The 25,364-nt window shown below is 43.8% G+C and overlaps 1 long non-coding RNA gene across 1 annotated transcript; it reads right to left on the minus strand.

The window, feature by feature from the left end:
* Nucleotides 1-4,491: 4,491 nt before the first annotated feature.
* LOC139586733 (uncharacterized) lies at nt 4,492-16,387 on the minus strand. The gene is made up of 3 exons (XR_011677942.1): nt 15,795-16,387; nt 15,255-15,444; nt 4,492-9,190 (listed from the first exon to the last, which is right to left on the minus strand). It is a non-coding gene; the product is annotated as an uncharacterized lncRNA (long non-coding RNA).
* Nucleotides 16,388-25,364: the final 8,977 nt, after the last annotated feature.

Below are 25,364 nucleotides of genomic sequence, written 5' to 3' on the forward strand. Positions count from 1 at the left end.
TTATGGAACTTTTACCGTACTTTACAGCACTTTACGGATTTTATTTTGATTTTTTTTAATTTTTAATTAATTTTTTTAAAAATTATTTTTATTTAATTTTTATTTTTAATTTTTCTATTGTTAAAGCTTTTTTTTTCTTTTACTTTTAGCTTTAATTTTTCTATATTTAAAGCTTTTTATTTTATTGTTTTAATTTTATTTTTATCTAATTTTTAGTTTTAATTTTTCTATTTTTAAAGCATTTATTTTATTTTTTATTTTTATTTTTATTTTAATTTTTAGTTTTGATTTTTTTATTTTTAAAGCATTTATTTTACTTTTTTTTATTTTTATCATAATTTTTAGTTTTGATTTTTTAATTTTTTATTTAATTTTTATTTTTGATTTATCTTTTTTTAAAGCTTTTTATTTTTTTTTTATTTTATTTTTTATTTAATTTTTTGTTTTAATTTTTTTATTTTTAAAGCGTTTATTTTATTTTTTAGTTTTATTTTTTATTTAATTTTTAGTTTTGATTGTTTTATTTTTAAAGCATTTGGTTTATTTTTTATTTTTTATTTAATTTTTATTTTTGATCTTTCTTTTTTAAAGCTTTTTAAAATTTATTTTTAATTTTTAGTTTTAATTTTTCTATTTTTAAAGCATTTATTTTATTTTTTAATTTTATTTGTATTTTTTTTATTTTTGATTTTTTTTTTTTAAAGCATTTTTTAATTTTTTTAATTCTAATTTTTATTTAATTTTTAGTTTTAATTTTTCTATTTTTAAAGCATTTATTTTATTTTTTTAATTTTATTTTTCTTAATTTTTAGTTTTCATTTTTTATTTATAAACTATTTATTTTATTTTTTAATTTTATTTTTTATTTCATTTTTCTTTTTGCTTTATCTATTTTTAAAGCATTTATTTTATTTTTTTATTTTTTATTCAATTTTTAGTTTTGATTTTTTTAAATAATTTATTTAATTTTTTACTTTTTATTTAATTTTTATTTTTTATTTTTTCTATTTTTAAAGCTTTTTATTTTATTTTTTAATTTTATATTTTATTTAATGTTTATTTTTAATTTTTTATTTTTAAAGCATTTATTTTATTTTTTTAATTTTATTTTTTATTTCATGTTTGGTTTTGATTTTTTTATTTTTAAAGCATTTGTTTTATTTTTTATTTTTTATTTAATTTTTATTTTGGATATTTCTTTTTTTAAAGCCTTTTTTATTTTAAATTTAATTTTTAGTTTTAATTTTTTATTTTTAAAGCATTTATTTTATTTTTATATTTTTTTAAATTTTTGAATTTTCTATTTACAAAGCATTTATTTTATTGTTTTAATTTCATTTTTATTTAATTTTTAGTTTTAATTTTCCTATTTTTAAAGCATTTATTTTATTTTTTTTATTTTTATCTTAATTTTTAGTTTTGATTTTTTTATTTTTAAAAGCATTTATTTTATTTTTTATTTTTTATTTAATTTTTACTTTTGATTTATCTTTTTTTAAATCATTTAATTTATTTTCTAATTATATTTTTTATTTAATTTTTTGTTTTAATTTTTTTTTTTAAAGTATTTATTTTATTTTTTTAATTTTATTTTTTTTAATTTTTAGTTTTCATTTTTTATGTATAAACTATTTATTTTATTTTTTATTTCATTTTTATTTTTGCTTTATCTATTTTTAAAGCATTTATTTTATTTTTTTCTTTTTTACTCAATTTTTAGTTTTGATTTTTTTTAAAGCATTTATTTCATTTTTTACTTTTTATTTAATTTTTATTTTTGATTTTTCTATTTTTAAACCTTTTTATTTTATTTTTAATTTTATATTTTATTTAATTTTTATTTTTAAATTTTTATTTTTAAAGCATTTATTTTATTTTTTAATTTTATTTTTTATTTCATTTTTAGTTCTGATTTTTTTATTTTTAAAGCATTTATTTTTTTTAATTTATTTTTTATTTTTGATCTTTCTATTTTTAAACCTTTTTTTATTTTTATTTAATTTTTGTTTTTATTTTTTTATTTTTAAAGCATTTATTTTATTTTTTTAATTTTATTTTTTATTTAATTTTTAGTTTTGATTTTTCTATTTTTAAAGCATTTCTTTTATTGTTTTAATTTCATTGTTATTTAATTTTTAGTTTTAATTTTTCTATTTTTAAAGCCTTTTATTTTTAAATTTTCTATTTTATTTAATTTTTTAAAATTTTCCTATTTTTAAAGCTTTTTTTTAATTTAAATTTTATTTTCAATTTTTCTATTTATAAAGCTTTTTATTTTATTTTATTTGGTGCTGTCCAGACCAGCTCAAGCTGGTGATTGTGGTGGTGTTTGAGGGTCTTGCAGTTACCCCGATTAATAGGTAGAGATGATGTTTGGAGGCCACAGTGTTACAGGTAGGGGGTAAACAGTTTTTTAGGGTCTTTCAGGTGATTTTTCAGGGATTTTTAGGGATATTTTAGGGTTTTTTTTGTAGGAGTTTTTTAGGAATTCTCTGGAAATGTTTAGGATACCTTTAGGGCTTTTTCAGGGCTTTAAAAATAATTTTTAGGGTGTTTTAATGACTGTCTTACCGGGGCGCCCCAGCCACCCAAGGCACCCCATGCTGGCGCCGCGGCGCTCCAGCCCAGCCTCCCGTCAGCGCCGCCCGTGGTCGCTTCCCCTCTCCTGCCACCACCGCTGCATGGCGGGCTGAGCTGCGCCTTCCCCACCGCACCCTCCCGCTTCTGAGCTGCTGGATGGCGTGGCTCCGCCGCCTCCTGCAACCATGGGCGTCCCGACATTTCCTTCCACGGCCGCAGCCGCGGCCCCGTTCCCGCAGCTCCGCCGCCTCCCGCACCCCCCGGCCCGCCCGCCGCCATGATGACTGCCCGCGCTGCAGTAGTGACGGAACCCACGCATGCGCAGTTGCTACAACCCCAGCACCAGTGATATCACTCCGCGCTGATTCATCGAACCACAGCGCTGCTTCCGGGATCAGCCGCACGCATGCGCAGTTCTCTCTCCACGGCCCCGCCGCCACCCCCCACTGCTTTCGCCGCAGCTTTGGTACAGCCCGGTCCCGGTTCCGAGCCGCTGCGTGCCGCTGTCCGGCCACAGCCAGCATCCCTGTGCCCTGTCACGCCACTTCTGCTGCCACTGCGTCTATACACGGCACCACAGCAGGCGAAAACTGCAGCACCTTGCACGTATCCTTCCGCGTCTCTCCTTCTGCCGGGCACCGAGAGATCCCTCTGCAGCGCGTAAGCCTGAGCAACCGATACCTGGTGTGCCTCTGCGTTTTCACTTTCCACACTCCTAGCACCCAGTGGGACTACTTTGTGTCACGATTTGTCTGCACAGCCACATCCGTGCACACAAACCGTGCGAGGAGGAGGAGGAGGAGGAGGAGGTTGGAATATGACAGATGCTTTAATAAATACAGGACAGACAGAGAATTATTTTGCCCCTGCAAATGCCAGCCCTTTGATCCCAACACAAAAGAATTTCAAAAAAGAACTGTTCCCAAATAGCTCCAGAGTCCCCTCAGTGTTTGGGACAGATTTCTCGACCCAAAATTAGACAGTAAACCCTGAAAATTCGCCAGCATTAATGCCAAAATTAGAAAATTCACAAAAATCTTTTGATAATTTTCACCTAACAGACTGGTGTGAAAAACACCAATCACTTGCTTTTAAAATTTTTGAAAGTTTAATAGTAATAAAATGGTTATAAAAATAGTCATACAATTAGAGTAATAATAATTTGGACAATTTGAATTAGGACAATATGAGACAACAAAAACAAAGAGTTACGGACGTCCGGGTACCTTTTTCTGGGCAGCAGGGGCCCGAAAAAGGACCCCCGTTAACAAAGGATAAACCCTTAAAAGCAATAGCCTGTTGCATAGTCATACACTTCATACATGATGAATAAATTCCATTCAAACACAGGATTCTGTCTGGTCATCATCCACTTCTTCCTTCTAATCCTAACAGCGCCTTGGAGGCAGGAAGAAGTTTGTTTCTTCTGATAAGAGGGCAATAAATTCTTTTTCTCTGAAAGATCCAGGTGTCCTGTGGCCGCTATCTCGCTGCAAGTCCTTTCTTTAAAAAAAGTATCTTACATTGTTTCTATATTAACAGTTTTTGTAACCTAAAACTATATTTAACACACTGCTTAAGAGAATTAATACAGCATTACTTTCTAACACAACACATATAATATTCATTTTAATGTTTCAAAAAAGCCAATCATAAAATACCTGCATTTTTCACAATCCCCACTCTTATTCTTTGTAAATCCTTTGGCTTGAGCAATATTTCTTATCTACTTGCATCTTCTGGACTATGCGGGCAAAATAAAACAGGGGATTACACAAGGAAGAAATATAAAAATAGTTGCAACACATAAAATGAAAGATCTTAATTTCTTCTAATACATTATCCTACCAGCTAGGTTTTAACATTGTTTTCTAATTTTTGGACTGGTACCTCAGTTATTATATGCATATATATTTTTTTCTTCTTTGATTTCTTTTGCTTTTTCTAGAATCACTTTTCTGTGGTCATCAATTTTCAACAATTTGATATATTAAACTTTCTACAAACACCCCCTTCTTTGGCCAATAAATAGTGTAAAGCCAACCTATTCTGATACCCTACAGTTTTTGTTTGGCTTAGCTGACTTTATATTAACTCCAATGCCTGGGCAGCTCCCTTTGCTATCATTTCTATAACTGCTTGGAGTCTTGTAATACGACTCAATAGATAATTTGGGGTCAATACAGAGTTAAGTTGCTGTGCTGGTTTTACCTTTTCGTTTATTATTTGTTTTTTTACCAAATCTCGAACCGTATCTTCAAGATTAAATGTAAAACAAATCCATCTCTCTCCTTTTGGACATTCAATTCCAAATCTATTACCACTTTTTCCTACGTTTCTTGTAATCCAATAATTTACTCCATTTTGCCTACAGGTTCTTAATTTGGATGGGTTATAACAGTGGCTGTTGACATAGGTGTGTGTAATTAAAGAGGAACTTTGGTTTCTTTCCACGTGATGCTTTCTGCAGCATTTGTGACACAAATCTTGCTGGTATCCCGAAAGGGAAAAGAGAACAAATGAGTGCCAGAAACAGGAATAACAGAGGTCCAGTATGGCTTATACTCCCACCTCCCAGGCCTGTGAGGTTGCAATCCACAGCAGGTGTATTTGATCTTCTCAGTGGAGAAATACAGAGGCCAATCTGGTCTTGCCCTCTATTTCCTTGTCACTTTCTCTTAAATAATTTCCAGGCAAATTGGTTTTGACACCCTTTAACTCTTACCGTTCTTCAGGTATCTCTCATTCACCAGGCACTAATAATTCCCATCCACAAAGCTATTACTTTAACACTTTTTGCAATAAGAGCATAAATTTTGTGAACTACAATACTAATTATTCTCACAATTCAAGCATTTACTTATAACCCAGCTAGCATGTCCAGTATTGGAATGAATCAAATAAAGTTTACTGATGGAAATCGTAATTCCCCTTCTCCCCTGTACAATTCTCAGGCTAAGGTCGGAACACAAAAACAGTCTTGATCCTTCTGTCTGGAGTATTCCTCCCCTAAGGAGATGTTTTGTTCAGGCAAGACAAGAATAAAACCAGGCAGTGCTTGAAACCAGTGGTATAAGCGTTGCCTTAATTCTTAATTCTGTGTTGTTCTTTGTACATTTCTTGGATAATTTGCCTTTTTCGAAACTATTACCACTCAGTCCCCATTGGAAAGTCAGTTCGGTATCACCCGGTTTAAATGCGATAGTCCATTCCTCAGGTTTCTTCACAAGTCCTTTGATTCTGCTGGCATGAATTCACCCTTTTTCCGTGATTCTGATTGTTGCTTCAGTAGTACCTGGAAAGCACTTATTAATAGCATAGTAATAAAAGAAAGATAATACTGCATTAACTTTTACCATTCACTTTTCTTCCAAACTTTCTGGGTTTAGCTAAAAGCTTTTTCCACAGCAGCCTCTTCTTCTTCTTCTTCTTCTATCCAGCTGTGCTAATAGCTGCAGAGGCAAATTCTTCTTTTTGTGAGTTACAGTTAGTTAAATACGAAAAGCTAGACCAATTTTAACACGAGACGTATCACATCTATTGCTTTTTACTTTTTGGGCAGCATTTAATTGTTTTAGCCTTACAAACCCATTCTTCAGGAAAAAAAAAACCAACTTCTTTTTAACAGCAAACAAAACACACAAAAGAAAAGACCAAAAACCTTCTTACTTAAGAAAAACAAACCACTTTGTGAGGTTTGGAGAGTCAGCAATCTCTGCTTTGATTTTATCTTTTAGTGCTAGCCCCCTCCCGCTCTTTTCACGGCCTTGCTGTCAATGCCGTGCTGCCACTTCGCTGCAGGGCCGGAGCAGGGGAGAACAGCCATGGGCACGGGGACCCTGGGGGCAGCCTTGGGTCCCTTTTGCCCTCTCTCTCTCTTCTTCTCTCTCTTTCTCTTTCCTTCTCTCTCTAGTCCCACTTACCGGGGCCGACGCTGCCATCCTTGACTCGGGACCCCGGCAGTCTGGGAGCCCCCCTGGCAGTTCCGCCACGGAGCCAGCCCGCTCCTGCCCGGCAAACCCGTGTGTCCTCTGCTGCCAGCACCGCTGCCGGGCCATCTCCATGGATCGGTGCCTGCCTCAGCCCCCGAGACCCCGCCGCTCGTAGGGGGCGGGCAGACACCTCCCAACCTTGACAACCCCAAACCTGGCGTCCCCAGGTGCTCCTGACATTCTTTTCCTTTCTCTAGTCAACTTCTCCTCTTTTCCCTTCAAGGAGAGCCCGTTCTGCTAAACCCTTTCTGGACCTCAGTTCGGCATTGAATAACCTCCTAACAACCATGTGTTAAGACACTTCCCTGCCTTTCATGCAAGAACCCCGCATTCACACTTCTGCTCTCTTCTAGCACCAAGACGTCATCACTTCACATTCTAACACCTCAGAGTTTGCTAACCACCTCCCTACTTCAACTTCTCTCTTTCTTCTCTTCTTACCTGTTTTTTTTGATTCAACACACCTCAGACGGTACGAAGTGAACCTAACTAAATTACTTCCAAAAGTAGGCTTACAACTTTCTTTTACTAGGATTGCAGTAGCTGTTAAATACCTACTGGCTAGCTGTGGCTTACTGAGTCTAACATCTTTGATATATGAGCTACTAGATATTTTTTTACTCTTCCTTAGTCTTGAATTAAAATTTTATGAGGTACTCCATTTTCTGTATTTATGTATAAATGATAAATGTCTTTTCTAACAGAGGTAAGCTTAAAGCTGGTACTTAGGCTAGTTTTAACTTAACTCTTTTAATTTAACAAGATCTTCTTTGGTCTGTTTTATATCATCTCCTTCTGTCCGTTTTTTTCATATACAAATTTTGCTACTTGTGCGTACCCCTCAATCTATAATATTTCAATAATCTAGGTAATTTTCTGATCTCTCTCTTTGAAGAGGGAGGGAGAATGAATAAAATTCTTGCAATTTTCTCATGGTTGGTTTTCTAGCTACTTTTATTTATTAAGTGTCTAAGATATTTTACCACTGGGTAGTGAGTCTGAGTTCTTTTATTAACCTCCCTTAAATCTTGTACTAGTCTATAACTCCCATCAGACTTTACTGGGGGCATAGGGATATTATGCGGAAACATACAAGGTTCTAATGCCCCATCCTTTATTAGTCCTATTACTGGCTTCAAACCTTCCCGTCCTTCTAAAGATACAGGATACTGACGTACACGTACGGGACAATCTTCTCTCTCAATTGTAACCCTTATGGGGTCAATATTTAATCCTCCCCTATTTCCTTCCCCACCTCAAACTTCTTTGTTGTTTTTTTTTTTTCTTCATCCTCTTTTAAAAAATTTTAAAACTCTAGCTGTCATTTTCCCATTTTCTGATATAACTCCTATTCTTAATTGCACTTGTAAGAGTCTTCCCAATAAATTGCTACCTGCCCCTGGGACCAATAAGACATCTCCCATGCAAATTTTAGTTTCTTCCCTCAATTACTACATCTTTAATGACCAGAAATGTAAAACTTTCCCTCTTTGCCCCTGTTACTTTCACTATATGTTTGCTCACACTGTAACTTTTTGGAATATTTAACAGGCAGGTTCTCTCTGCCCCTGTGTCTATTACAAATTCCAATTCTTCTTCTTGGGGACCCACTTTTAAAGTTATCACAGGCTCCAGATGGTATTTGTTCCCCCCAGAAAATTAGAGCTTATGACCTCCCTATTCCTCCTCTGTGCCCATCTCTTTAAAGATTTTCAGATCTTCTGCTTACTTAGGACCATTTTCCTATTTCTCTTAAGTTTGTTTATCTATTTAGATGCAGTTTCTTCTTTCCCCTCGAAAAGCTGTCCCTTAAAAACTTTTTCTTTTTCCCCTGCATTTCGCCTTTGATATGCTGTCTTATTTATTCCTTTGATTATGTAATTACAATAATTATTCATGTGTTTACTCCCCTCCTCATTATTTTTACCCCACTCAGGAGGTACAGCTGGCATTTTGTCTTCTCTGGGGGTCCCCGTAGATTATCTTTTTTCCTAAGCTTTTATTTCAGCTGCTCTGATTAATTGCCTTTCTTCCTGAGAAAAATATTATTTTCATTACAGACCACATCTCTTCTGAAGTATAAATGTTTAGACCTAAAAATTGGTCTAATTGTTCAGCTATGCCTATGGGATCCTCCAAATATCCCTTTTATTTATTTCTTAAAATTTCAGACCTCAGACGAAGTCAAAGGAGCATTTACAAACCCTGGTCCGCCCCCTCCTATGGGACCCTCTTTTAATGGAAATAGACTAATCCCTTGTCGAGGTTTAGGGCAAATTTGGAGGAGAATTTCCAAATTAGGGCTCCTCCAGTGAGCAAACCCACACAGCCCCTCCCCCCAACCGGTTCGGGAAGGATTCCTCGGAGAGGAGTGGAAAGAACCTGTTTATTTAACAAGCACAGCACCCCCCAGCACACAAAAGGAACAATACCGGATGACACCACTCTGAAAAAGATGAAAAATTCAGAAAGTCTCTCTTGGGGGGTGGTCACTCTGTTCTCAGTCCCTCCGGCGCTGGGGCTGCTGCTGCAGGCCACAAGGTGCAGGATCTTGGTGTTTCTCAGGTCCCAGTCCGGAGCAGGTTCGAAATGATCAGAAAAAGGAAAGGAGAAACCGTCTAGGAAGAAATTGGACAGTTTAGCTAAACTAGCCAATGAGCAAAAGCAAGCAGAAGCGAAGCAAGCAAGAGCGAGAGAGCCAAAGCAAAAAACAAAAGCAGCAAAAGCAAAAGCTGCAGTCTCTGTGTCCCGCCAGGCTGATAAGAAAACCAAAACAAAACTTTCCCTCTTCAGAGCCGGTCTTAAAGGTACAGAACATAATATCCAACATTAACAGAACACATGAATGGGGATACAAGCATCATAACGTCACCCTAGGACATTCCACCCCTTATCCCCATATCATCAACATACTACCACACATCATGCATTTATTCACACAAAATTTCCATCTGCTCCCCCAAAATTTACAAGCAATACCCATCATGCCCTCATCACATCCCCACACTGGACCACTGAATCCAGGCCCTATACTACAGAGCAGCAGGATTTCACCCCTTTCACTTTACTCACTCAAAGCTCCATCTATCACTTGCTCAGACCTTCGACACTTGCACATCTCCTTCTCCATCTTCCACTTGCCCAGACCTTCATCACTTACACATTTCCTTCTATCTCATGTCTGTATGGTGTAATGTACAGACAATGGCAGTAACATCCAACAAACAGTGATATTGCATATCATTCTCACCCCACAATCAGATCTCCCTGAGGTACACATCGTGTTGTTCCATCTCTTTGCATTATCCACCATGTGCAACCTGGTCCCTGAGCAAAGACAACCCCACGAATGGGTTTGTCTGTACTCAAGGCAGAATTGACCCACACATTCTTCCCTAACAAACCTCTGATACATACCGCTGGGACTTTATCTCCATCTATTACATTCAGGGACTCAGACTGGGCAGGACCTGCTCGGTTGGTGGAACCTCAGGTGTTAACTAACCAGGTGGCCTTTGCTAAATGCTGCTCCCAATTTTTGAAAGATCCCCCACCCAAAGCTTTCAGCTGGGTTTTTAGTAGTCCATTGTACATCTCCACTTTGCCTGCAGCTGGTGCATGGTAGGGGATATGGTACACCCACTCAATGCCATGTTCACTAGCCCAGGTGTTGATAAGGCTGTTGTTGAAATGAGTCCCATTGTCTGACTCAATCCTCTCAGGGGTACCATGTCTCCACAGGATTTGCTTTTCCAGGCCCAGGATGGTGTTCCGGGCAGTAGCATGAGACACAGGGTAGGTTTCCAGCCATCCAGTCGTGGCTTCCACCATGGTCAGCACGTAGCGCTTGCCCTGGCGTGTCTGGGGCAGTGGGATGTAGTCTATCTGCCAGGCCTCCCCATACTTGTACTTGGACCACCGCCCACCGTACCACAGGGGCTTCACTCGCTTGGCCTGCTTGATGGCAGCACACGTCTCACGGTCATGGATAACCTGTGAAATACTGTCCATGGTTAAATCCACCCCTCAGTCTCTTGCCCACTTATAGGTGGCATCTCTGCCCTGATGGCCTGAGGCATCATGGGCCCATCGAGCTAGGAATAACTCTCCCTTGTGTTCCCAATCTAGGTCTATCTTTGACACCCCTATCTTTGCTGCCTGGTCTACCTGCTCATTGTTTTGGTGCTCCTCATTGGCTCTACTCTTGGGGACATGGGCATCTACATGGCGGACTTTCACAGGTAGCCTCCCTACCCTGGTAGCAATATCTTTCCACTCATCAGCAGCCCAAATTGGTTTTCCTCTACGCTGCCAGTTAGCCTTTTTCCACCTCTCCAGCCATCCCCACAGAGCATTGGCTACCATCCATGAATCAGTGTAGAGGTAGAGCTTTGGCCATTTCTCTCTTTCTGCAATGTCCAGGGCCAGTTGAACGGCTTTGAGTTCTGCAAGTTGACTCGATCCACCTTCTCCTTCGGTAGCTTGTGCAGCCTGTCGTGTGGGGCTCCATACGGCTGCTTTCCATTTCCGGTTCATCCCTAAGATGCGACAGGAACCGTCAGCGAAAAGAGCAGAGCGTGTTTCCTCTGCGGGCAGTTGGTTATATGGAGGAGCCTCTTCAGCCCGTGTCACTGGTTCTTGTTCTTCATCTGTGACACCAAAATTCTCACCTTCGGGTCAATTTGTTATTACCTCCAAAATCCCAGGGTGATTCACTTTACCTATATGGGCGCGCTGAGTGATAAGAGCAATCCACTTGCTCCATGTGGCACCGGTGGCATGGTGAGTGGAAGGAACCTTGCCTTTGAACATCCACCCCAGCACCGGTAGTCGGGGTGCCAGGAGGAGTCGCGCTTCTGTACCAATCATCTCTGAGGCAGCTTGGACTCCTTCATAGGCAGCCAAGATTTCCTTCTCTGTGGGAGTGTAGTTGGCTTCAGACCCTCTGTAGCCTCGACTCCAAAATCCCAGTGGTCGACCCCGAGTCTCCCCAGGCACCTTCTGCCAAAGGCTCCAGGACAAGCCATGGTTCCCGGCTGCAGAATAGAGCATGTTCTTCACATCTGGTCCCGTCCTAACTGGGCCAAGAGCTACTGCATGAGCGATCTCCTGCTTGATCTGGACAAAGGCCTGTTGCTGCTCAGGGCCCCAGTGGAAAGTGTTCTTCTTGCGGGTGACCAGGTAAAGAGGGCTCACGATCTGACTATACTCAGGAATGTGCATCCTCCAAAAGCCTATGGCACCTAGGAAAGCTTGTGTCTCTTTCTTATTGGTGGGTGGAGACATTGCTGTGATCTTGTTGATGACGTCTGTAGGAATCTGACGCCGTCCATCTTGCCACTTCACTCCTAGGAACTGAATCTCACCAGCTGGTCCCTTTACTTTGCTCTTTTTAATGGCGAAACCAGCTCCCAGGAGGATTTGGATGATTTCCTTTCCTTTCTCAAACACTTCCGCAGCTGTGTTCCCCCACACAATGATGTCATCAATATATTGCAGATGTTCTGGAGCCTCACCCCTTTCCAGTGCAGTCTGGATCAGTCCATGGCAGATGGTAGGACTGTGCTTCCATCCCTGGGGCAGCCGGTTCCAGGTATACTGCACTCCCCTCCACGTGAAAGCAAACTGAGGCCTGCATTCTGCTGCCAGAGGAATGGAGAAAAATGCATTGGCAATGTCTATAGTGGCATACCACCTCGCTGCCTTGGACTCCAGCTCGTACTGGAGCTCTAATATGTCTGGCACGGCAGCACTCAGCGGTGGAGTCACCTCATTCAATGCACGGTAGTCCACAGTCAATCTCCATTCTCTTTCAGATTTTCGCACAGGCCAAATGGGGCTGTTGAAGGGTGAGTGGGTCTTGCTGACCACCCCTTGGCTCTCCAGCTCACGGATCATCTTATGGATGGGGATCACAGCATCTCGAGTGGTTCTATACTGTCGTCGATGCACTATGGAGGTGGCAATTGGCACTCGTTGCTCTTCTCCCATCAGACATCCTACTGCAGATGGATTCTCAGACAGCCCAGGCAAGGTGTTCAATTGCTGGATGCCCTCTGTCTCTACAGCAGCTATCCCAAATGCCCACTTGAGTCCTTTTGGGTCTTGGAAATACCCACTTCGAAGGTAGTCTATGCCCAAAATACATGGGGCCTCTGGGCCAGTCACAATAGGATGTTTCTTCCACTCATTCCCAGTGAGGCTCACATCAGCCTCCACCAAAGTGAAATCCTGGGATCCCCCTGTCACACCAGCAATAGAAACAGACTCTGTCCCCACATGTCTCGACGGAATTAATGTACATTGCGCGCCAGTATCAACCAAAGCTTTATACGCTTGTGGTTCCGATGTGCCAGGCCAACGAATCCACACAGACCAGAAAACACGATTTTCCCTGGCCTCTACCTGGCTAGAGGCAGGGCCCCTCTAAGCCTGGTTATCCTTCTTTCCCTGGGCATATGTCTTGGATGTTCCTTCAAGGGGATCAGACGTGGCATCATCAGCATCATACCTGGCGGTTCGGCTACGGGCAACTGGAGCCGCTTTCTTCCTGGTGGCTTCCTTCAATTCACGCACCTGTCGTGCCAGAACAGCAGTAGGTTTTCCATCCCACCTCCTCATATTTTCTCCACAGTCACGCAGGTAGAACCACAGCTCTGTTCGTGGGGTGTACCTTCTCTGGCCATCTGGGGAACGTCTGCCTTGGATACCAGAACCTCTGATCTGTACTGCCGAGATTTGGAGAAGGTCTTCTTTAATCTCCTCTCTGAGCTGCTTATGATTCTCCTCTATCTTATCCTCTAAGTTCTGCAGATGTGTTTCTACCGCTGCAATTCTGGCATGTGTTGGGCCAAGCACAGCATCTGCATATGCTCAGAGCTTCCTTGCCATATCCAGCACAGTCTCGTCCCTCTCATCCCTCTTCATTATGGCTAGGGCAGAAGCATATTCGTGCGGCCCAAGTCGCACAAGTTTCCACCACATCACAGACGTGCATGGCACCAAGTCTGGGTTCCTAGTTGTTACATCATCTGCGAAGATAATCTCTGCGACTGCCATCTCTCTCAGGCGTTAGATCCCTTGCTCTATGGTCTTCCACTGTGTCTGTTGCATATAAAGATCATCTGCACACAGGTATCTTTGTGCAACACTTTCCAAGACCCGTGCCCAGAGGCTCTGAGGGTTTGCCCCCCTCATCCCCTTGGTCGATGACAGGATCATGTGATAGGGATCCCAAATGCCTCACTTCTGTGCCATCCAGAATTGTAGCCTCGCCTGCAGCATCCCAGAGACGGACTAACCAACTAATTATAGATTCATCAGGTCGTCGGGTGTAATCCTTCCGTAAGCCACGAAGGTCCTTCAGGGAAAAGGACTCAATATTTGCATCTGGTCTTGCACCTGCTGCTTTGACTCCTGATTTTATGTCAGGAGGCATTGAGGTTCCTTCTGCTGCATCATCATCATCATCATCCACTGGTCGATTGGTCTTGTCCGTGCATTTCCCACTTCTAGTACTGGTAGCAACAGCCATTGGTTTAGCTGCTGGCTCAGGCTCACTGTCTGGTTTGGCTGCTGGCTTTGAGCCTGTGGTGTTGGCTGCAGCCTGAGTGACTGGGACAGCTGCTGATTTATCTCCCTGCCCCCCTGCCTCCGTCTGCTGTCCTACAGTCTCCAACAGAGTGCGATAAGCATATGCCAGGGCCCAGCTCACTGCAATGACCTTTCTCTCCTTAGGCTCATCCTGGTATTTCTCTTTCAGATATTTCCCCCCTCAGCTGGCGTCTGAATTTGTTTATGGGGAAAATCCCAGACTATAGGGTCGGAGAATTCCTTCAGGATTTGGCCCATTTCCTCCCATTTCCCACACCACTCAGGATGTTTCACACCTGGGTCTACTCCTGAGTCAGGGGTCTCATCAGCCCGTCTAGAAATCCCAGCCCTCATTCTGGAGAAACAGCGGACTGTATAGAAGAAGGTTACCAGATTGAATACAAGAAAGATGGTTTCTTTAACATTCAGGGGGAACTGAACATCCTTTACTACTGATGCAACCGATTCATAAGAGAAGAAGGAAAGCAAAGGCTGAAAAGCCTCATTCCCTGCTGCTCCTCCTCTAACAAACTGGACGAATAACCATTGCCAAGAACCATTCATACCTGGAGCAGACCCCAACATGTTTATAAACTTCTTGCACATCATTGCCATCAAGCCCAGCAGGATAGCTATTCTGGTCACTGCCCCTCTGCTGTAAAAACTACGTATGAGGGACAATACTAGAACTATTTCAGGATAGGAAAATAAACCTAGGGACCACAGAGGTATTAAAATCTCGAAAACCCTAGGGATCAGAAGCACATGCAAGCCTTCACCCCAACACTCATCATGAATTCAAAAATCATGGCTATTAACTGCATCAAACAAACAGAGAGTAATGGCAACCAAAATACCCTCAAAACAGGGTTTTTCCACTCACTGTCTCGAGCCCAGCGTTGGGCACCAAGATTTTGTCGAGGTTTAGGGCAAATTTGGAGGAGAATTTCCAAATTAGGGCTCCTCCAGTGAGCAAACCCACACAGCCCCTCCCCCCAACCGGTTCGGGAAGGATTCCTCGGAGAGGAGTGGAAAGAACCTGTTTATTTAACAAGCACAGCACCCCCCAGCACACAAAAGGAACAATACCGGATGACACCGCTCTGAAAAAGATGAAAAATTCAGAAAGTCTCTCTCTCTCGGGGGGTGGTCACTCTGTTCTCAGTCCCTCCGGCGCTGGGGCTGCTGCTGCAGGCCACAAGGTGCAGGATCTTGGTGTTTCTCAGGTCCCAGTCCGGAGCAGGTTCGAAATGATCAGAAAAAGGAAAGGAGAAACCGTCTAGGAAGAAATTGGACAGTTTAGCTAAACTAGCTAAAGAGCAAAAGCAAGCAGAAGCGAAGCAAGCAAGAGCGAGAGAGCAAAAGCAAAAAGCAAAAGCAGCAAAAGCAAAAGCTGCAGTCTCCGTGTCCCGCCAGGCTGATAAGAAAACCAAAACAAAACTTTCCCTCTTCAGAGCCGGTCTTAAAGGTACAGAACATAATATCCAACATTAACAGAACACATGAATGGGGATACAAGCATCATAACTCACCCTAGGACATCCCTTTATCCCATTCTTTTTGGATTTTTATCTTCTATAGCTTTTCTCCCGTATTTTTAGGAAGAATCAGGAGAGGGCTTTCTTTTACCTGAACTTTTAGTGTTTCGATAAGGTGATTACTTTAGAGAGCCGGAGCTGTGGTTACCAAGGGAACGGAGCTCAGGGCAGGACGGGGGAACTCGGCACAGCTCAGGGTCTGGGTGCTCCAAAGGCGGGGTCTGCAGGGGGAATCGCCCGAGGGGATCGGCACAGCTCAGAGTCTCGGTCCTCCAAAGGCGGGGTCTGCAGCCGGGATCGTCCCAGGGGCTGTTCCGGTGCAGACCGAGCCGCAGCGTGGATCGGCCCCACATGGCTCACGGCGGCTGATCCGGCAGAGACCAAGCCGGCGACTGACCCCGGCTGCAGCGGCGGGAGCCGAGCAGAGTCAGGGCAGCCGGGGATGGGACAGACGGGACCCCCCCTCGGTGCGGTCAGTGCGGTACCCACAGTGCACACGGCAGGACGGACCCCCCGCCCCTTCCCCCCGGCACGGCCAGCGGAGCGGCCGCGGGCCAGGCGGCCGGGAGCGGGCCAGACGGACCGGAACAGACGGACCGGGACAGACGGACCGGGACAGACGGACTGTGCCGGAGCCGGCACAGGGGCTGGGGCAGCCGCGAACGAGTGGGGGAACAAACAGGCATGGATGAGGTAATATTTCGTTCCCAGCCTTATACTTTCACCGTTTTTCTTTTATTGCCTTTAAAAATGTTATTTTCTTGCAATCTCCCTCCTGCCCAGCATGTGGCATATCCTTTTTTTTTTCCCTGGATTAAACGGTTTTTACAAATAAATCCAGAGCTTACCAAAGCCAACTTCTGCTTGGATACTTCGAAATGGTCGACGAGTTAACTCATGACCTTCTCATGTTGTTTTTCTCACCACCCTTTTATTTATCCTTTGGCAAATTATACATCTTTCAGTTACTTGTTTTTCTACTCCAGAAATCGCAATGCATCCATAGTTCCTTAAAAAAAATGATCACACAAAGCCTGAGTATCCCAGTGGGCGTTTTGATACATGTCCTCTGCTATTCCCTAGTAAGCATTTTATTATCTGTCTTCCATCAAGATGTTTCTATTTCCCCCATTTATCTCTTTTGCCACCTATCTTGTTTTAATTCGCCTTTTTTTTTGCTTCCCTAAACTTTGGAATTTCCAATTTTTCCTCATTTGGAGTTAATATTAACTCTTTCAGCTCCATTTTCTGCTGCATCTTTAGCTTCCTGATCTGCCAAATTATTTCCGGGGTCTTTACCCTGCAAATGCCAACCCTTTGATCCAACACAAAAGAATTTCGAAAAAGAACTGTTCCCAAACAGCTCCAGAGTCCCCCCAGTGTTTGGGACAGATCTCTGACCCAAAAAGAGACACTAAACGCTGAAAATTCGTCAGCATTAATCCCAAATTGGAAAACTCACCAAAATCTTTCGATAATTTTCAACTAGCAGACTAGGATGAAGTCAGGCCAGATTTGCAAAGAAGAAAGTCTAAATCCTCTAGCTATGCCTGTGCCATTCAGCCAGCAAGCCGCTGGTCCTAGAACACGGGTGGCTATCCCACCTCCTGAGATAAAAGAATTGCAAAAAGCAATAAGGGATGGTGGTATCTGCTCCCCGTATTTTAAGCAACTGCTGAAAAGGACAGTCCTGGAAGGACATACACTCACACCAAATGACTGTAAAAATCTTGCTAGTATAATTCTCACAGACTCACAATATACGCTATGGGAACTCAAATGGAAAAGACTGCTTACAGGGGCACTAGCCACTTATAGACAAAGTACCGATGCAGACCTTCGTACCCTTGTCATGTCTAAGCTGACTGGTGACCCTCCTGATGATCAGAATGATAATCGAGTGAATTTACCCAAAACAGCGTTAGATAACATTAAAAAGATGGCTCGCAGAGCCTTTTTGCAAATTCAGCCTGCAGGAAGTTTTGAAAAAGCCTATAATCTGATTAGGCAAGACTCGTCTGAACCATTTACCACATTTGTGGGCCGGGTAACGCAAAGAGCAGAAAGACAATGCGGCGATGATATAGCTCGCCCAATAATGATATGGGACATTATTGAAAATAATGCCAATGCAGAATGTAAAAGAGTTACCAAAGCCCTAGGAAAAGAAAAACCCACAGTGCCCGAAATGATGGATGCCTGTAACAAAATTGGGAGTCCACAGCAAGTGGCAATTATCCAGGCAAATGAACTTGGAAAAACTCTAGGAGAAAAAATTGAAAGGGCTCTTAGAGCTCAAACAGCGCAAGCAGTCGCACAGGCAGCACAAACAGAAGCTTTACCTGTCAATCAACCAAAGACGAATGTCTGGGTTGCTTTAGCCAGGTCTGCAGGCTCCGATACCATCCGTCTGTCTGACACAAGCCCTGACAAACCTTTTTCAACCTGTCTAGTCGGAGTACCTTTCCCAAAGGGTCTTGATAATGTTACTCCTGATAAATATTGGCCATATGATGATTATCACATATCTCCAACTCCCAGCCAGAAACACCAAACTTACATTGATAATTCTAAAGCTGATAAATCTGACCTTCAAGAGCTAGAAATCCTAGGCTCATTAACTATGGATACCTGTTACTTCTTTCATTTCCTAGGAGAAGACGGCCCTCATTTGAAGGTCACCCCATATCACCCAGCTTATAGCAATAGGACTTCTCGTCTCCGTCCGTCCCGACCGTGCTACCCCCCCGATGCTCCTACAGGTAAAAACTCACTCACTAGCAGGAAAAATCCTTCCAATGCATTTTTTTCTATTTTTATCCTCTGAGTGTCCAACTTCTTTTGCTAAATTTCTACAGATTGGAGCTCAAATTACCATTTCTGACCAGTGCAGAGACAAATGATGAAACATTCCTGAGTTATTCTTACTCTTCATCTTATGGAAGTAGCAGCCAGCACTCAATTTGCATGATCTAACCAAAGTAGACATTTCACAGAAAAGCACTTTCTCTAGCAATATTGAAAAACTATAGATTGAGGTAAAACCATCAAGTTTCTGCCTTCACTGGTGCAAAGTCACATGTTGTTTGAAGAGCATCCCACTGAATTTTCTAAAGATGTGTGAATGTGTCATCTGGACCACAGGAGATAAAGCAGGGTTAAAACACTGAGCAAAACTGAAGTTAACAAACACAAGGTTCATCAACCTTGCAATAGAAGCTTGCAGAAATCTTTCAAGGCTCATCCAATAAAGCCCCGTGGCACTTGGTTCTTCCCCCTCCTCCCAAATCTCCATCCGTCTGAGCCAGCATCAGCAGGAAATTTTGCACAGAAGCTTACCAGATAAAATAGCTATATCATCTGCCATTAGTTTTAGAGAGTTCTTCAAAAATAGGTTAAAAATTATTTTATCTATTATTTTTTAGCTGTGTCCTAAGTTAGGGATGGGCCAAGTCTTGTGTCTTTGTCTCACAGAAAGGTGGTTCACATGTCCTTTAATATCATATGTGCAAATGTTTCCAATCTGCATTCTGCCTTATCAGAAGGCTAATTAATTGCTTTATTATACTATATTACATTACATCTAAACCCAATCTGCCAAGTACTCAACCCCGCACACAACTCACGACTGTCACCCAACAGTCCCGACACGTACACACGCTTGGCCCCGACAGGCCAAGGAAACAAAACACCATCACTTTGGGTAAACAATCTCCACGCTGCATTCTACTTCGGCACAAACACAGGCACAGCAAATGAGCTAAGAATTGATTTTACTTCCTCTGAGGTTCAGAGAATGTGAATCCCAGACATATTCTTGGGGAGAATTGTGCCTTGCTTTTCTTTGTGAAGAGAAATGCGGTGACAGGTGCACCCTTGCCTCCAGGGCAAAGAATCACGGAATGGTTTGGGTGGGAAGGGACCTTGAGGTTTATCTTTGATTTATGCAACACTTCAACAGGCAAGAGGGGGCTCATCTGCTTCAGAGCTGCTTGCTTTTCTCACACCTTTCACAAGCAAAGCCTGAAGCAAACCCTCCCAAGTTGCCCTATCGACCAGGGGACCCCTCAGCACTCGGCGATGCTGCCGGCAAAACCTCAGACTTTTACTCACACAGGGACGAGGCCGTGCACTCGGTCGTAACCCAGATTCTCTTTTTCCCCACAGAATCCTCGAACTTCCTTTTTTCTCTCTGCAGGCCTTTTTGTAAGCACACCGATTAACAGACTACACAAGTTTCACCAGCAGACTTCAGCTAAATCCAAAATTGGTTTCTACCCCGAGTAAAATTTGCAACCCCCTGTCTCACCTGCGATGTTTGGAATTTTAGGAGGTGGCAGCCCACTGGAGATCAAAGGTCCCGGGCAGGGTGCAGGCCCACGGACACAGATGCCATCCCTTTTCCAAGGGAAACTAAACTCATCACCCCAGTTTCCTTACATCAGTTTGCCAAAGACGTTCGGCACTCCCAGGTCACTCAGAGTTCTCGTTGCTGCAGACTCGGTCTTGGAGTTACGGAGTTATGCCTCCTCCTAACACTCACCTCCCCACCTCAGCCCCCTGCTGCTGCGTCCCCTTCTCCGCCCCTAACCCTACTCCATTTTCCAGCCCGCCCTTGCTCCATCCCTCACTCCGCCCTTAACCCGTCCCACCACACTTCCCGCTCCATCCGTTACTTCACCCACCGCCCACCCGTGAGTCCCCCGCAGCAGCACGCAGGAGCCCGAACCCTCGGAGGACGGCGCAGCTCTCGCAGCAGGACAACACCCAAGCGAGACAGGCAGGGACAACGTCTGTGGGCTGCAGGGTGTCACAGGGGGCTGCGGGCTGAGGGGAGGGGGCTGGAGGGTGACACAGAGGATGGGGGGAGCTGAGAGGCAGAAGGGGGCGTTAGGAGCAACTGGGGGGCTCCAGGGTGGCACAGAGATGCTGAGAGGCTGGGAGCGGGGAGCTTGAGGGTGACAAGAAAAGGGTGAGGGGAAGCAGATGCCTTGAGGGGCAAAGTGGGGGCTGCTTGAGAGTGACAGGTGAAGCAGCCCTCACACCACCCCTAACCTTACCCTAAAAACCACCCCTAACCAGGTGGAGAGCGCACGGTGGAGGCCAGGGGGCCAAGGGACAACGCCAGAGTTCTCGGGGTGGCACACAGATATTGCGGGCTGAGGGGCAAGGAGGGGGAGGCTTGACAGATGGAGAGCTCACACCGAGGGTTAGGGGTACAAAGGACACAGGGTACCAGGTAGGGTTAGGGTACAGGTGCAGCAGCCCTCAACCCAACCCCAAGGTCACCCTAAAGAGCACCCCTAGGACCCCAGTGTTCCCCAACAGCAGCACAAGGCAGTAACCCCAATGCTGGGACAGCCCCAGAAGTCTCCCAGCAGCTGCAGGCAGCAACCCTAATAAACAGGTAGCAATGATGTTTGTGGTCTAGAGAGTGACAGGAGTTGGGGGCTGAGCAGTTTTTTAGGGGTTTTTTTAGGGTTTTTCTCACAGCTTTAAAAGGATATTTTAGGGCTTTTTTGGAGGAGTTTTCCAGGAATTTTCTGGGAACATTTAGGATACTTTTAGGGCTTTTTCAGGGCTTTTAAAAGATTTTGTTAGGGTATTTTAAGGGTTTTCTTAGTACTTTTAAGAATTGTTTGGGGCGGGGAATTGGGTGTTCTTGGGGGTTTTTTAGGACTATTGAGGGTATGTGTAGGACTTTTTAGGGCTAGGGTATTTTTAAGGGTTTTGAGGGAATTTTTAGGCTTTTTTAGGGTCTTATCAGGGCATTTTAAGGATTTTTGGGGTATTTTTAGAGCTCTTTTTGGACTATTTAGGGTATATTTCGGGATTTCTAAAGGTTCTTTGGGGATTTTTAGGGGTTTTTTAAAAGTAGGGTATTTCCAGTGTATTCTAACAGCATTCTGAGGCTATTTTTAGGTTTTCATGGGGTTTTTAGGACATTTTGAAGATTAGGGGGTTTTCAGGGAATTTTTAGGTTTTTTTAGAGTTTTTCATGGCACAACACATGGAGGCTGAGGGGCAGCTTGAGGGGCACTGTGCGGGCTTGAGGGTGACAGAGGCTGGGAGCTGAGGGAGGAAGAGGGGACAGCGAGTGACACACAGAGATGCTGAGGGTGGCAGGGGCAGCTGTAGGGTGACACAGAGAAGCTGGGGGCTGAGGGGCAAAAGAGAGGGGTCAAGGGTAACACACAGGAGGTGAGGGCTGGGGGGCAGAGGGACCGGTTGAGAGGTAAAGGGAGAGGGCTTGAGGGCTGGACAGTCCAGTGGAGATCAGGGGTACAGGGTACAGCTGTACCACCCCTCACCCCAGCCCTAACCTCAGCCTAAGCAGCCCCCCTAAAAACAGCCTTTTCCCCCAACAGCAGCACAACACAGCAACCCTAACAGCGAGACCAGACAGCAGCCCTCACACACCAGGACAATGACAGAACCCTCAGAGGACAACAGACCCACTGCAAAAAGGTAGGGACGACATCTGTGGGCTAGACAGCAAGAGGTAGAGTTCGGAGACTGAGCACGTCTTTGTGAGGTTTCTTTCCAGGACTTTTAAAGGTATTTAGGGGATTTTGGAAGGGACTTTTCTGGGACTTCTTAGGGTATTGTTGGGGCTTTTTCAAAGCCATTTTATGAGTCTTTAGCATATTTTGAAGATTACGGTCAGGGTCAGAGGAAACACCCTCAGAAAAGGCAGAGTTTTAGGACCGCAGGGGAATGCTTGAGCAAGGGGCCAGCAGTAGCACAGCGGGTCGGGTCCCACGCCGCCAGTCCGAAGGTTGTAAGTTTTAGACCCAGCTAAGTTGTTGTGGTTAGGGTTAGATGCTCTCAGCTTTGGTCTGGGAGAACTTCCGCACAGAAAAACTCACCCCCCGCGTCTCCCGACGCCAGTTTGCAGGAGGCGCTCGGCACTGCCAGGGCAGCCCGAGTTCTCGGCGGGGGCAGCTTCGCTCCCGGAGAAATCCTGCGCCGGCCCTCTTCCCCGTAAAGCCAAACTCACCCCCGCTGCGCGTCGGACGTCCGTTCGCAGGAGGCACGTGGCGCTCCAAGGGCGGCGAGAGTTCTCGGCGTCGGCAGCCGCAGTCCGGGGCACACAGAGAGGAAAGACGGTTAATTTCCTTAGAAAGGGAAGTCTGGCAGCCCATGGTTTAAGGGGCAGATGAAGGGCTGTTCAGGGGAAGGAACTCCTCACAGGACCTTTCTTCACCTCAAGCCCACTCCAAGGTCTACCAGCCCCCCGTGTGCCCAGCTGCTTTCAGAGGGTTACCCAGGCACACCCGCACAGGGAGCCGCTAGTCCAGAGGGGCTAACAGGAGCATCCCAAGGGTCCCTCCAGGAACTTCGGTTGGAGCATCCAGCACGGACTAGGGAGCAGCCGGACCCACCCGGGCACGGAGCATCACTTTGAGAAAATGCCAAGGGAAGAGCCCTTTTGCCAAGGGGCAGCATCTGAGCAGGCCAGGCAGCATGTGGGGTTGCAGGAGAGGGCTTTCAACTTTCCCCTTTTACTGTGTCAGTCCCTCCCCAGGGCCCCCAGACCCTCCACAGCACTCCCAAAAAAGAGAGGGGTTATTAGGAGAAAAAGGGTTTAGAGAAAAGGGAAAAAGCTTCCTTTTCCTTAATTTTTTGTGTTCAAACTGGGAGGAACTCTGCTTCCCCTACAATTTTAGTGGTCTCAGTTGAAAGAATCCCTGCCTTTTCTATGCTGTTTAGGGTGTTAATTGACAGGGAGTCCTCATTTTCGATTATCTTCCAGTTTAAGTAGAAGGGGAAAACCTTGACAATGTTTCTTATGGGTTTGAATTAAGGGTAGCCGCCCCCGTTTTGTTGTCCTGAGGCCTAAATTGAGGGAGAAGCCCAGCTATACCTTCCATCTTAAGAGTTTGAATCCCTCTTTTTCCATCACTGGAGAGATTTAAAGTGAGGAAAACCCCTCTTTTCCCAGTACTTAAGGAGAATAAATTAAAGGGCAGAAGCTATTTATTTGCAATTATATTAGTTTCAGTAGAGGTAACTGGCCCATTTCCTCTGCTTAAGGGGTTCACTGGAAGGAAGCTCTGCTTTTTTCAGCATCTTAAGGGTTTAAAACTACATTTCAGGGCCCTTCTTTCTGTGCCATAGGACCAAGTATCTCAGAGCAGGGTAAGCCTGGCACGCACTTAACCCTTACACTGCCTGGGAAGCTTTTATTTCTCTTATTTTTACCTATAATGTAGGTAGGCCTAATTAGAGGTCCCAAGGAGACTTAGACGATTCATATCATAAGCATTCTTCTCCACTGGACTTAGTCACACGTGAAGTACTACTTAGTAGCCACTACGGAATAATTATGTAAGTTCACAGCAAATTAGCCAGTTTATCGAGTTATGCTGCCTAAACAGAAAATTTTATTTCTTACCAGTTGTCTGCCCATTTACTCCAAGTAGCTGTTGTAAAAAAGAAAGCGCTGATATTTTTCTGAAGAATTTCCTTCTATAACAAGCCCTTTTCTCCCCTTGAACTTGAGTCAGAGAAGCCAAACACCTGCAGCCGCTCTGAGGGTTTTTATACCCGGTGGGATTCGCCCCCTCCCTTTTCCCAGGTGCCATGGGAACGAGAGGCGGGCACCATCAGGGGTATATTAACCCCAGCCTTTGCTCAGGGCCTTCATTCCCCCTCTGGGATGTGCTGGGATAAGAGCTCTCCTCTCATTTCAGTGAAGAAGCTCTTTCAGCTTATTTCAGCTTGTTTTCAGCAGGTGTTTCTGGGCATCTAAAGCAACAGAGGCTTTGAAGATACTGTGAAGAAAACAGCCTAGAATACAGGGAGTATTTAAGTTCACAATTTTGGGTTTTGTGTTTAGGGGTGGTAAAGCACGTTTTTAATTTCTGGTTTTGTTCTTATTTTGTTTTGTATTTTTTTTTATTTAGGAGGAGCGCAGCTTCCAGAGGCTCCAGGTTGTGTCAACTGCAACACTTTTTTCAGCAGATTCATTGTGTCACAAGAGGGATCTGCCCAGTGTCCAAGATGATGTTTGAGATTGAGGCCTTCAGGTGAGTTGAGGATTGTGACTGGGAGAGGGAGGCTGAGCGGGTATCCAGTTAGGAGTTATTGTTGGGGGGGTGGTTTTGAAGGCAGCAGGGTGAGAAAGGGTGTTTATTTGAGCCCCCCACCCAAGGCCTTTTAGAAGCCGAGCAGAGGCATTCACACGTCTTACAGCACACAAGGGCGTCCACTGCAGTCACAGGAATGCCATTTAACTTTGCCTTTCTCTAATCCAGGTGCCACTCGCAATAATGGCCTCAGCCTTGGAATCAGGATGAAGCTGGAGCCTGAAGGAGCCAGGCACACTCAGGAGAGGGCAAGTAGCCGACTTGCTGGGATTTGGCCCACATAACTCTGTACTCATAATTTGGTTTTGTTTTTCTTTATTGTAGCTGACCGAGAGGCTGACAGGCGATCACGGGGCCCTCCGAGGCAGACTCATTTCAGGCGCAACGTGGATCCACATCACCGATCATCCAAAAGATAAGTCAGGGCCACGGCCTGGAGTTGGGATGATGGGAGAGTAGCAGGTTGGGAGTTCCTGGGACAGATTTAAAAATTAGCAGAGGGAAAAGCAATCTTCTCCAAGGGGCCTCTTAGGACATCTAAAGGGAGAGGCTCTACTTGTGACGGCAGC

The sequence above is a fragment of the Agelaius tricolor genome, unplaced genomic scaffold (assembly GCF_023055355.1).
Source record: "Agelaius tricolor isolate 1412-34295 unplaced genomic scaffold, bAgeTri1.0.p SCAF_135, whole genome shotgun sequence".
NCBI classification, from domain to species: domain Eukaryota; kingdom Metazoa; phylum Chordata; class Aves; order Passeriformes; family Icteridae; genus Agelaius; species Agelaius tricolor.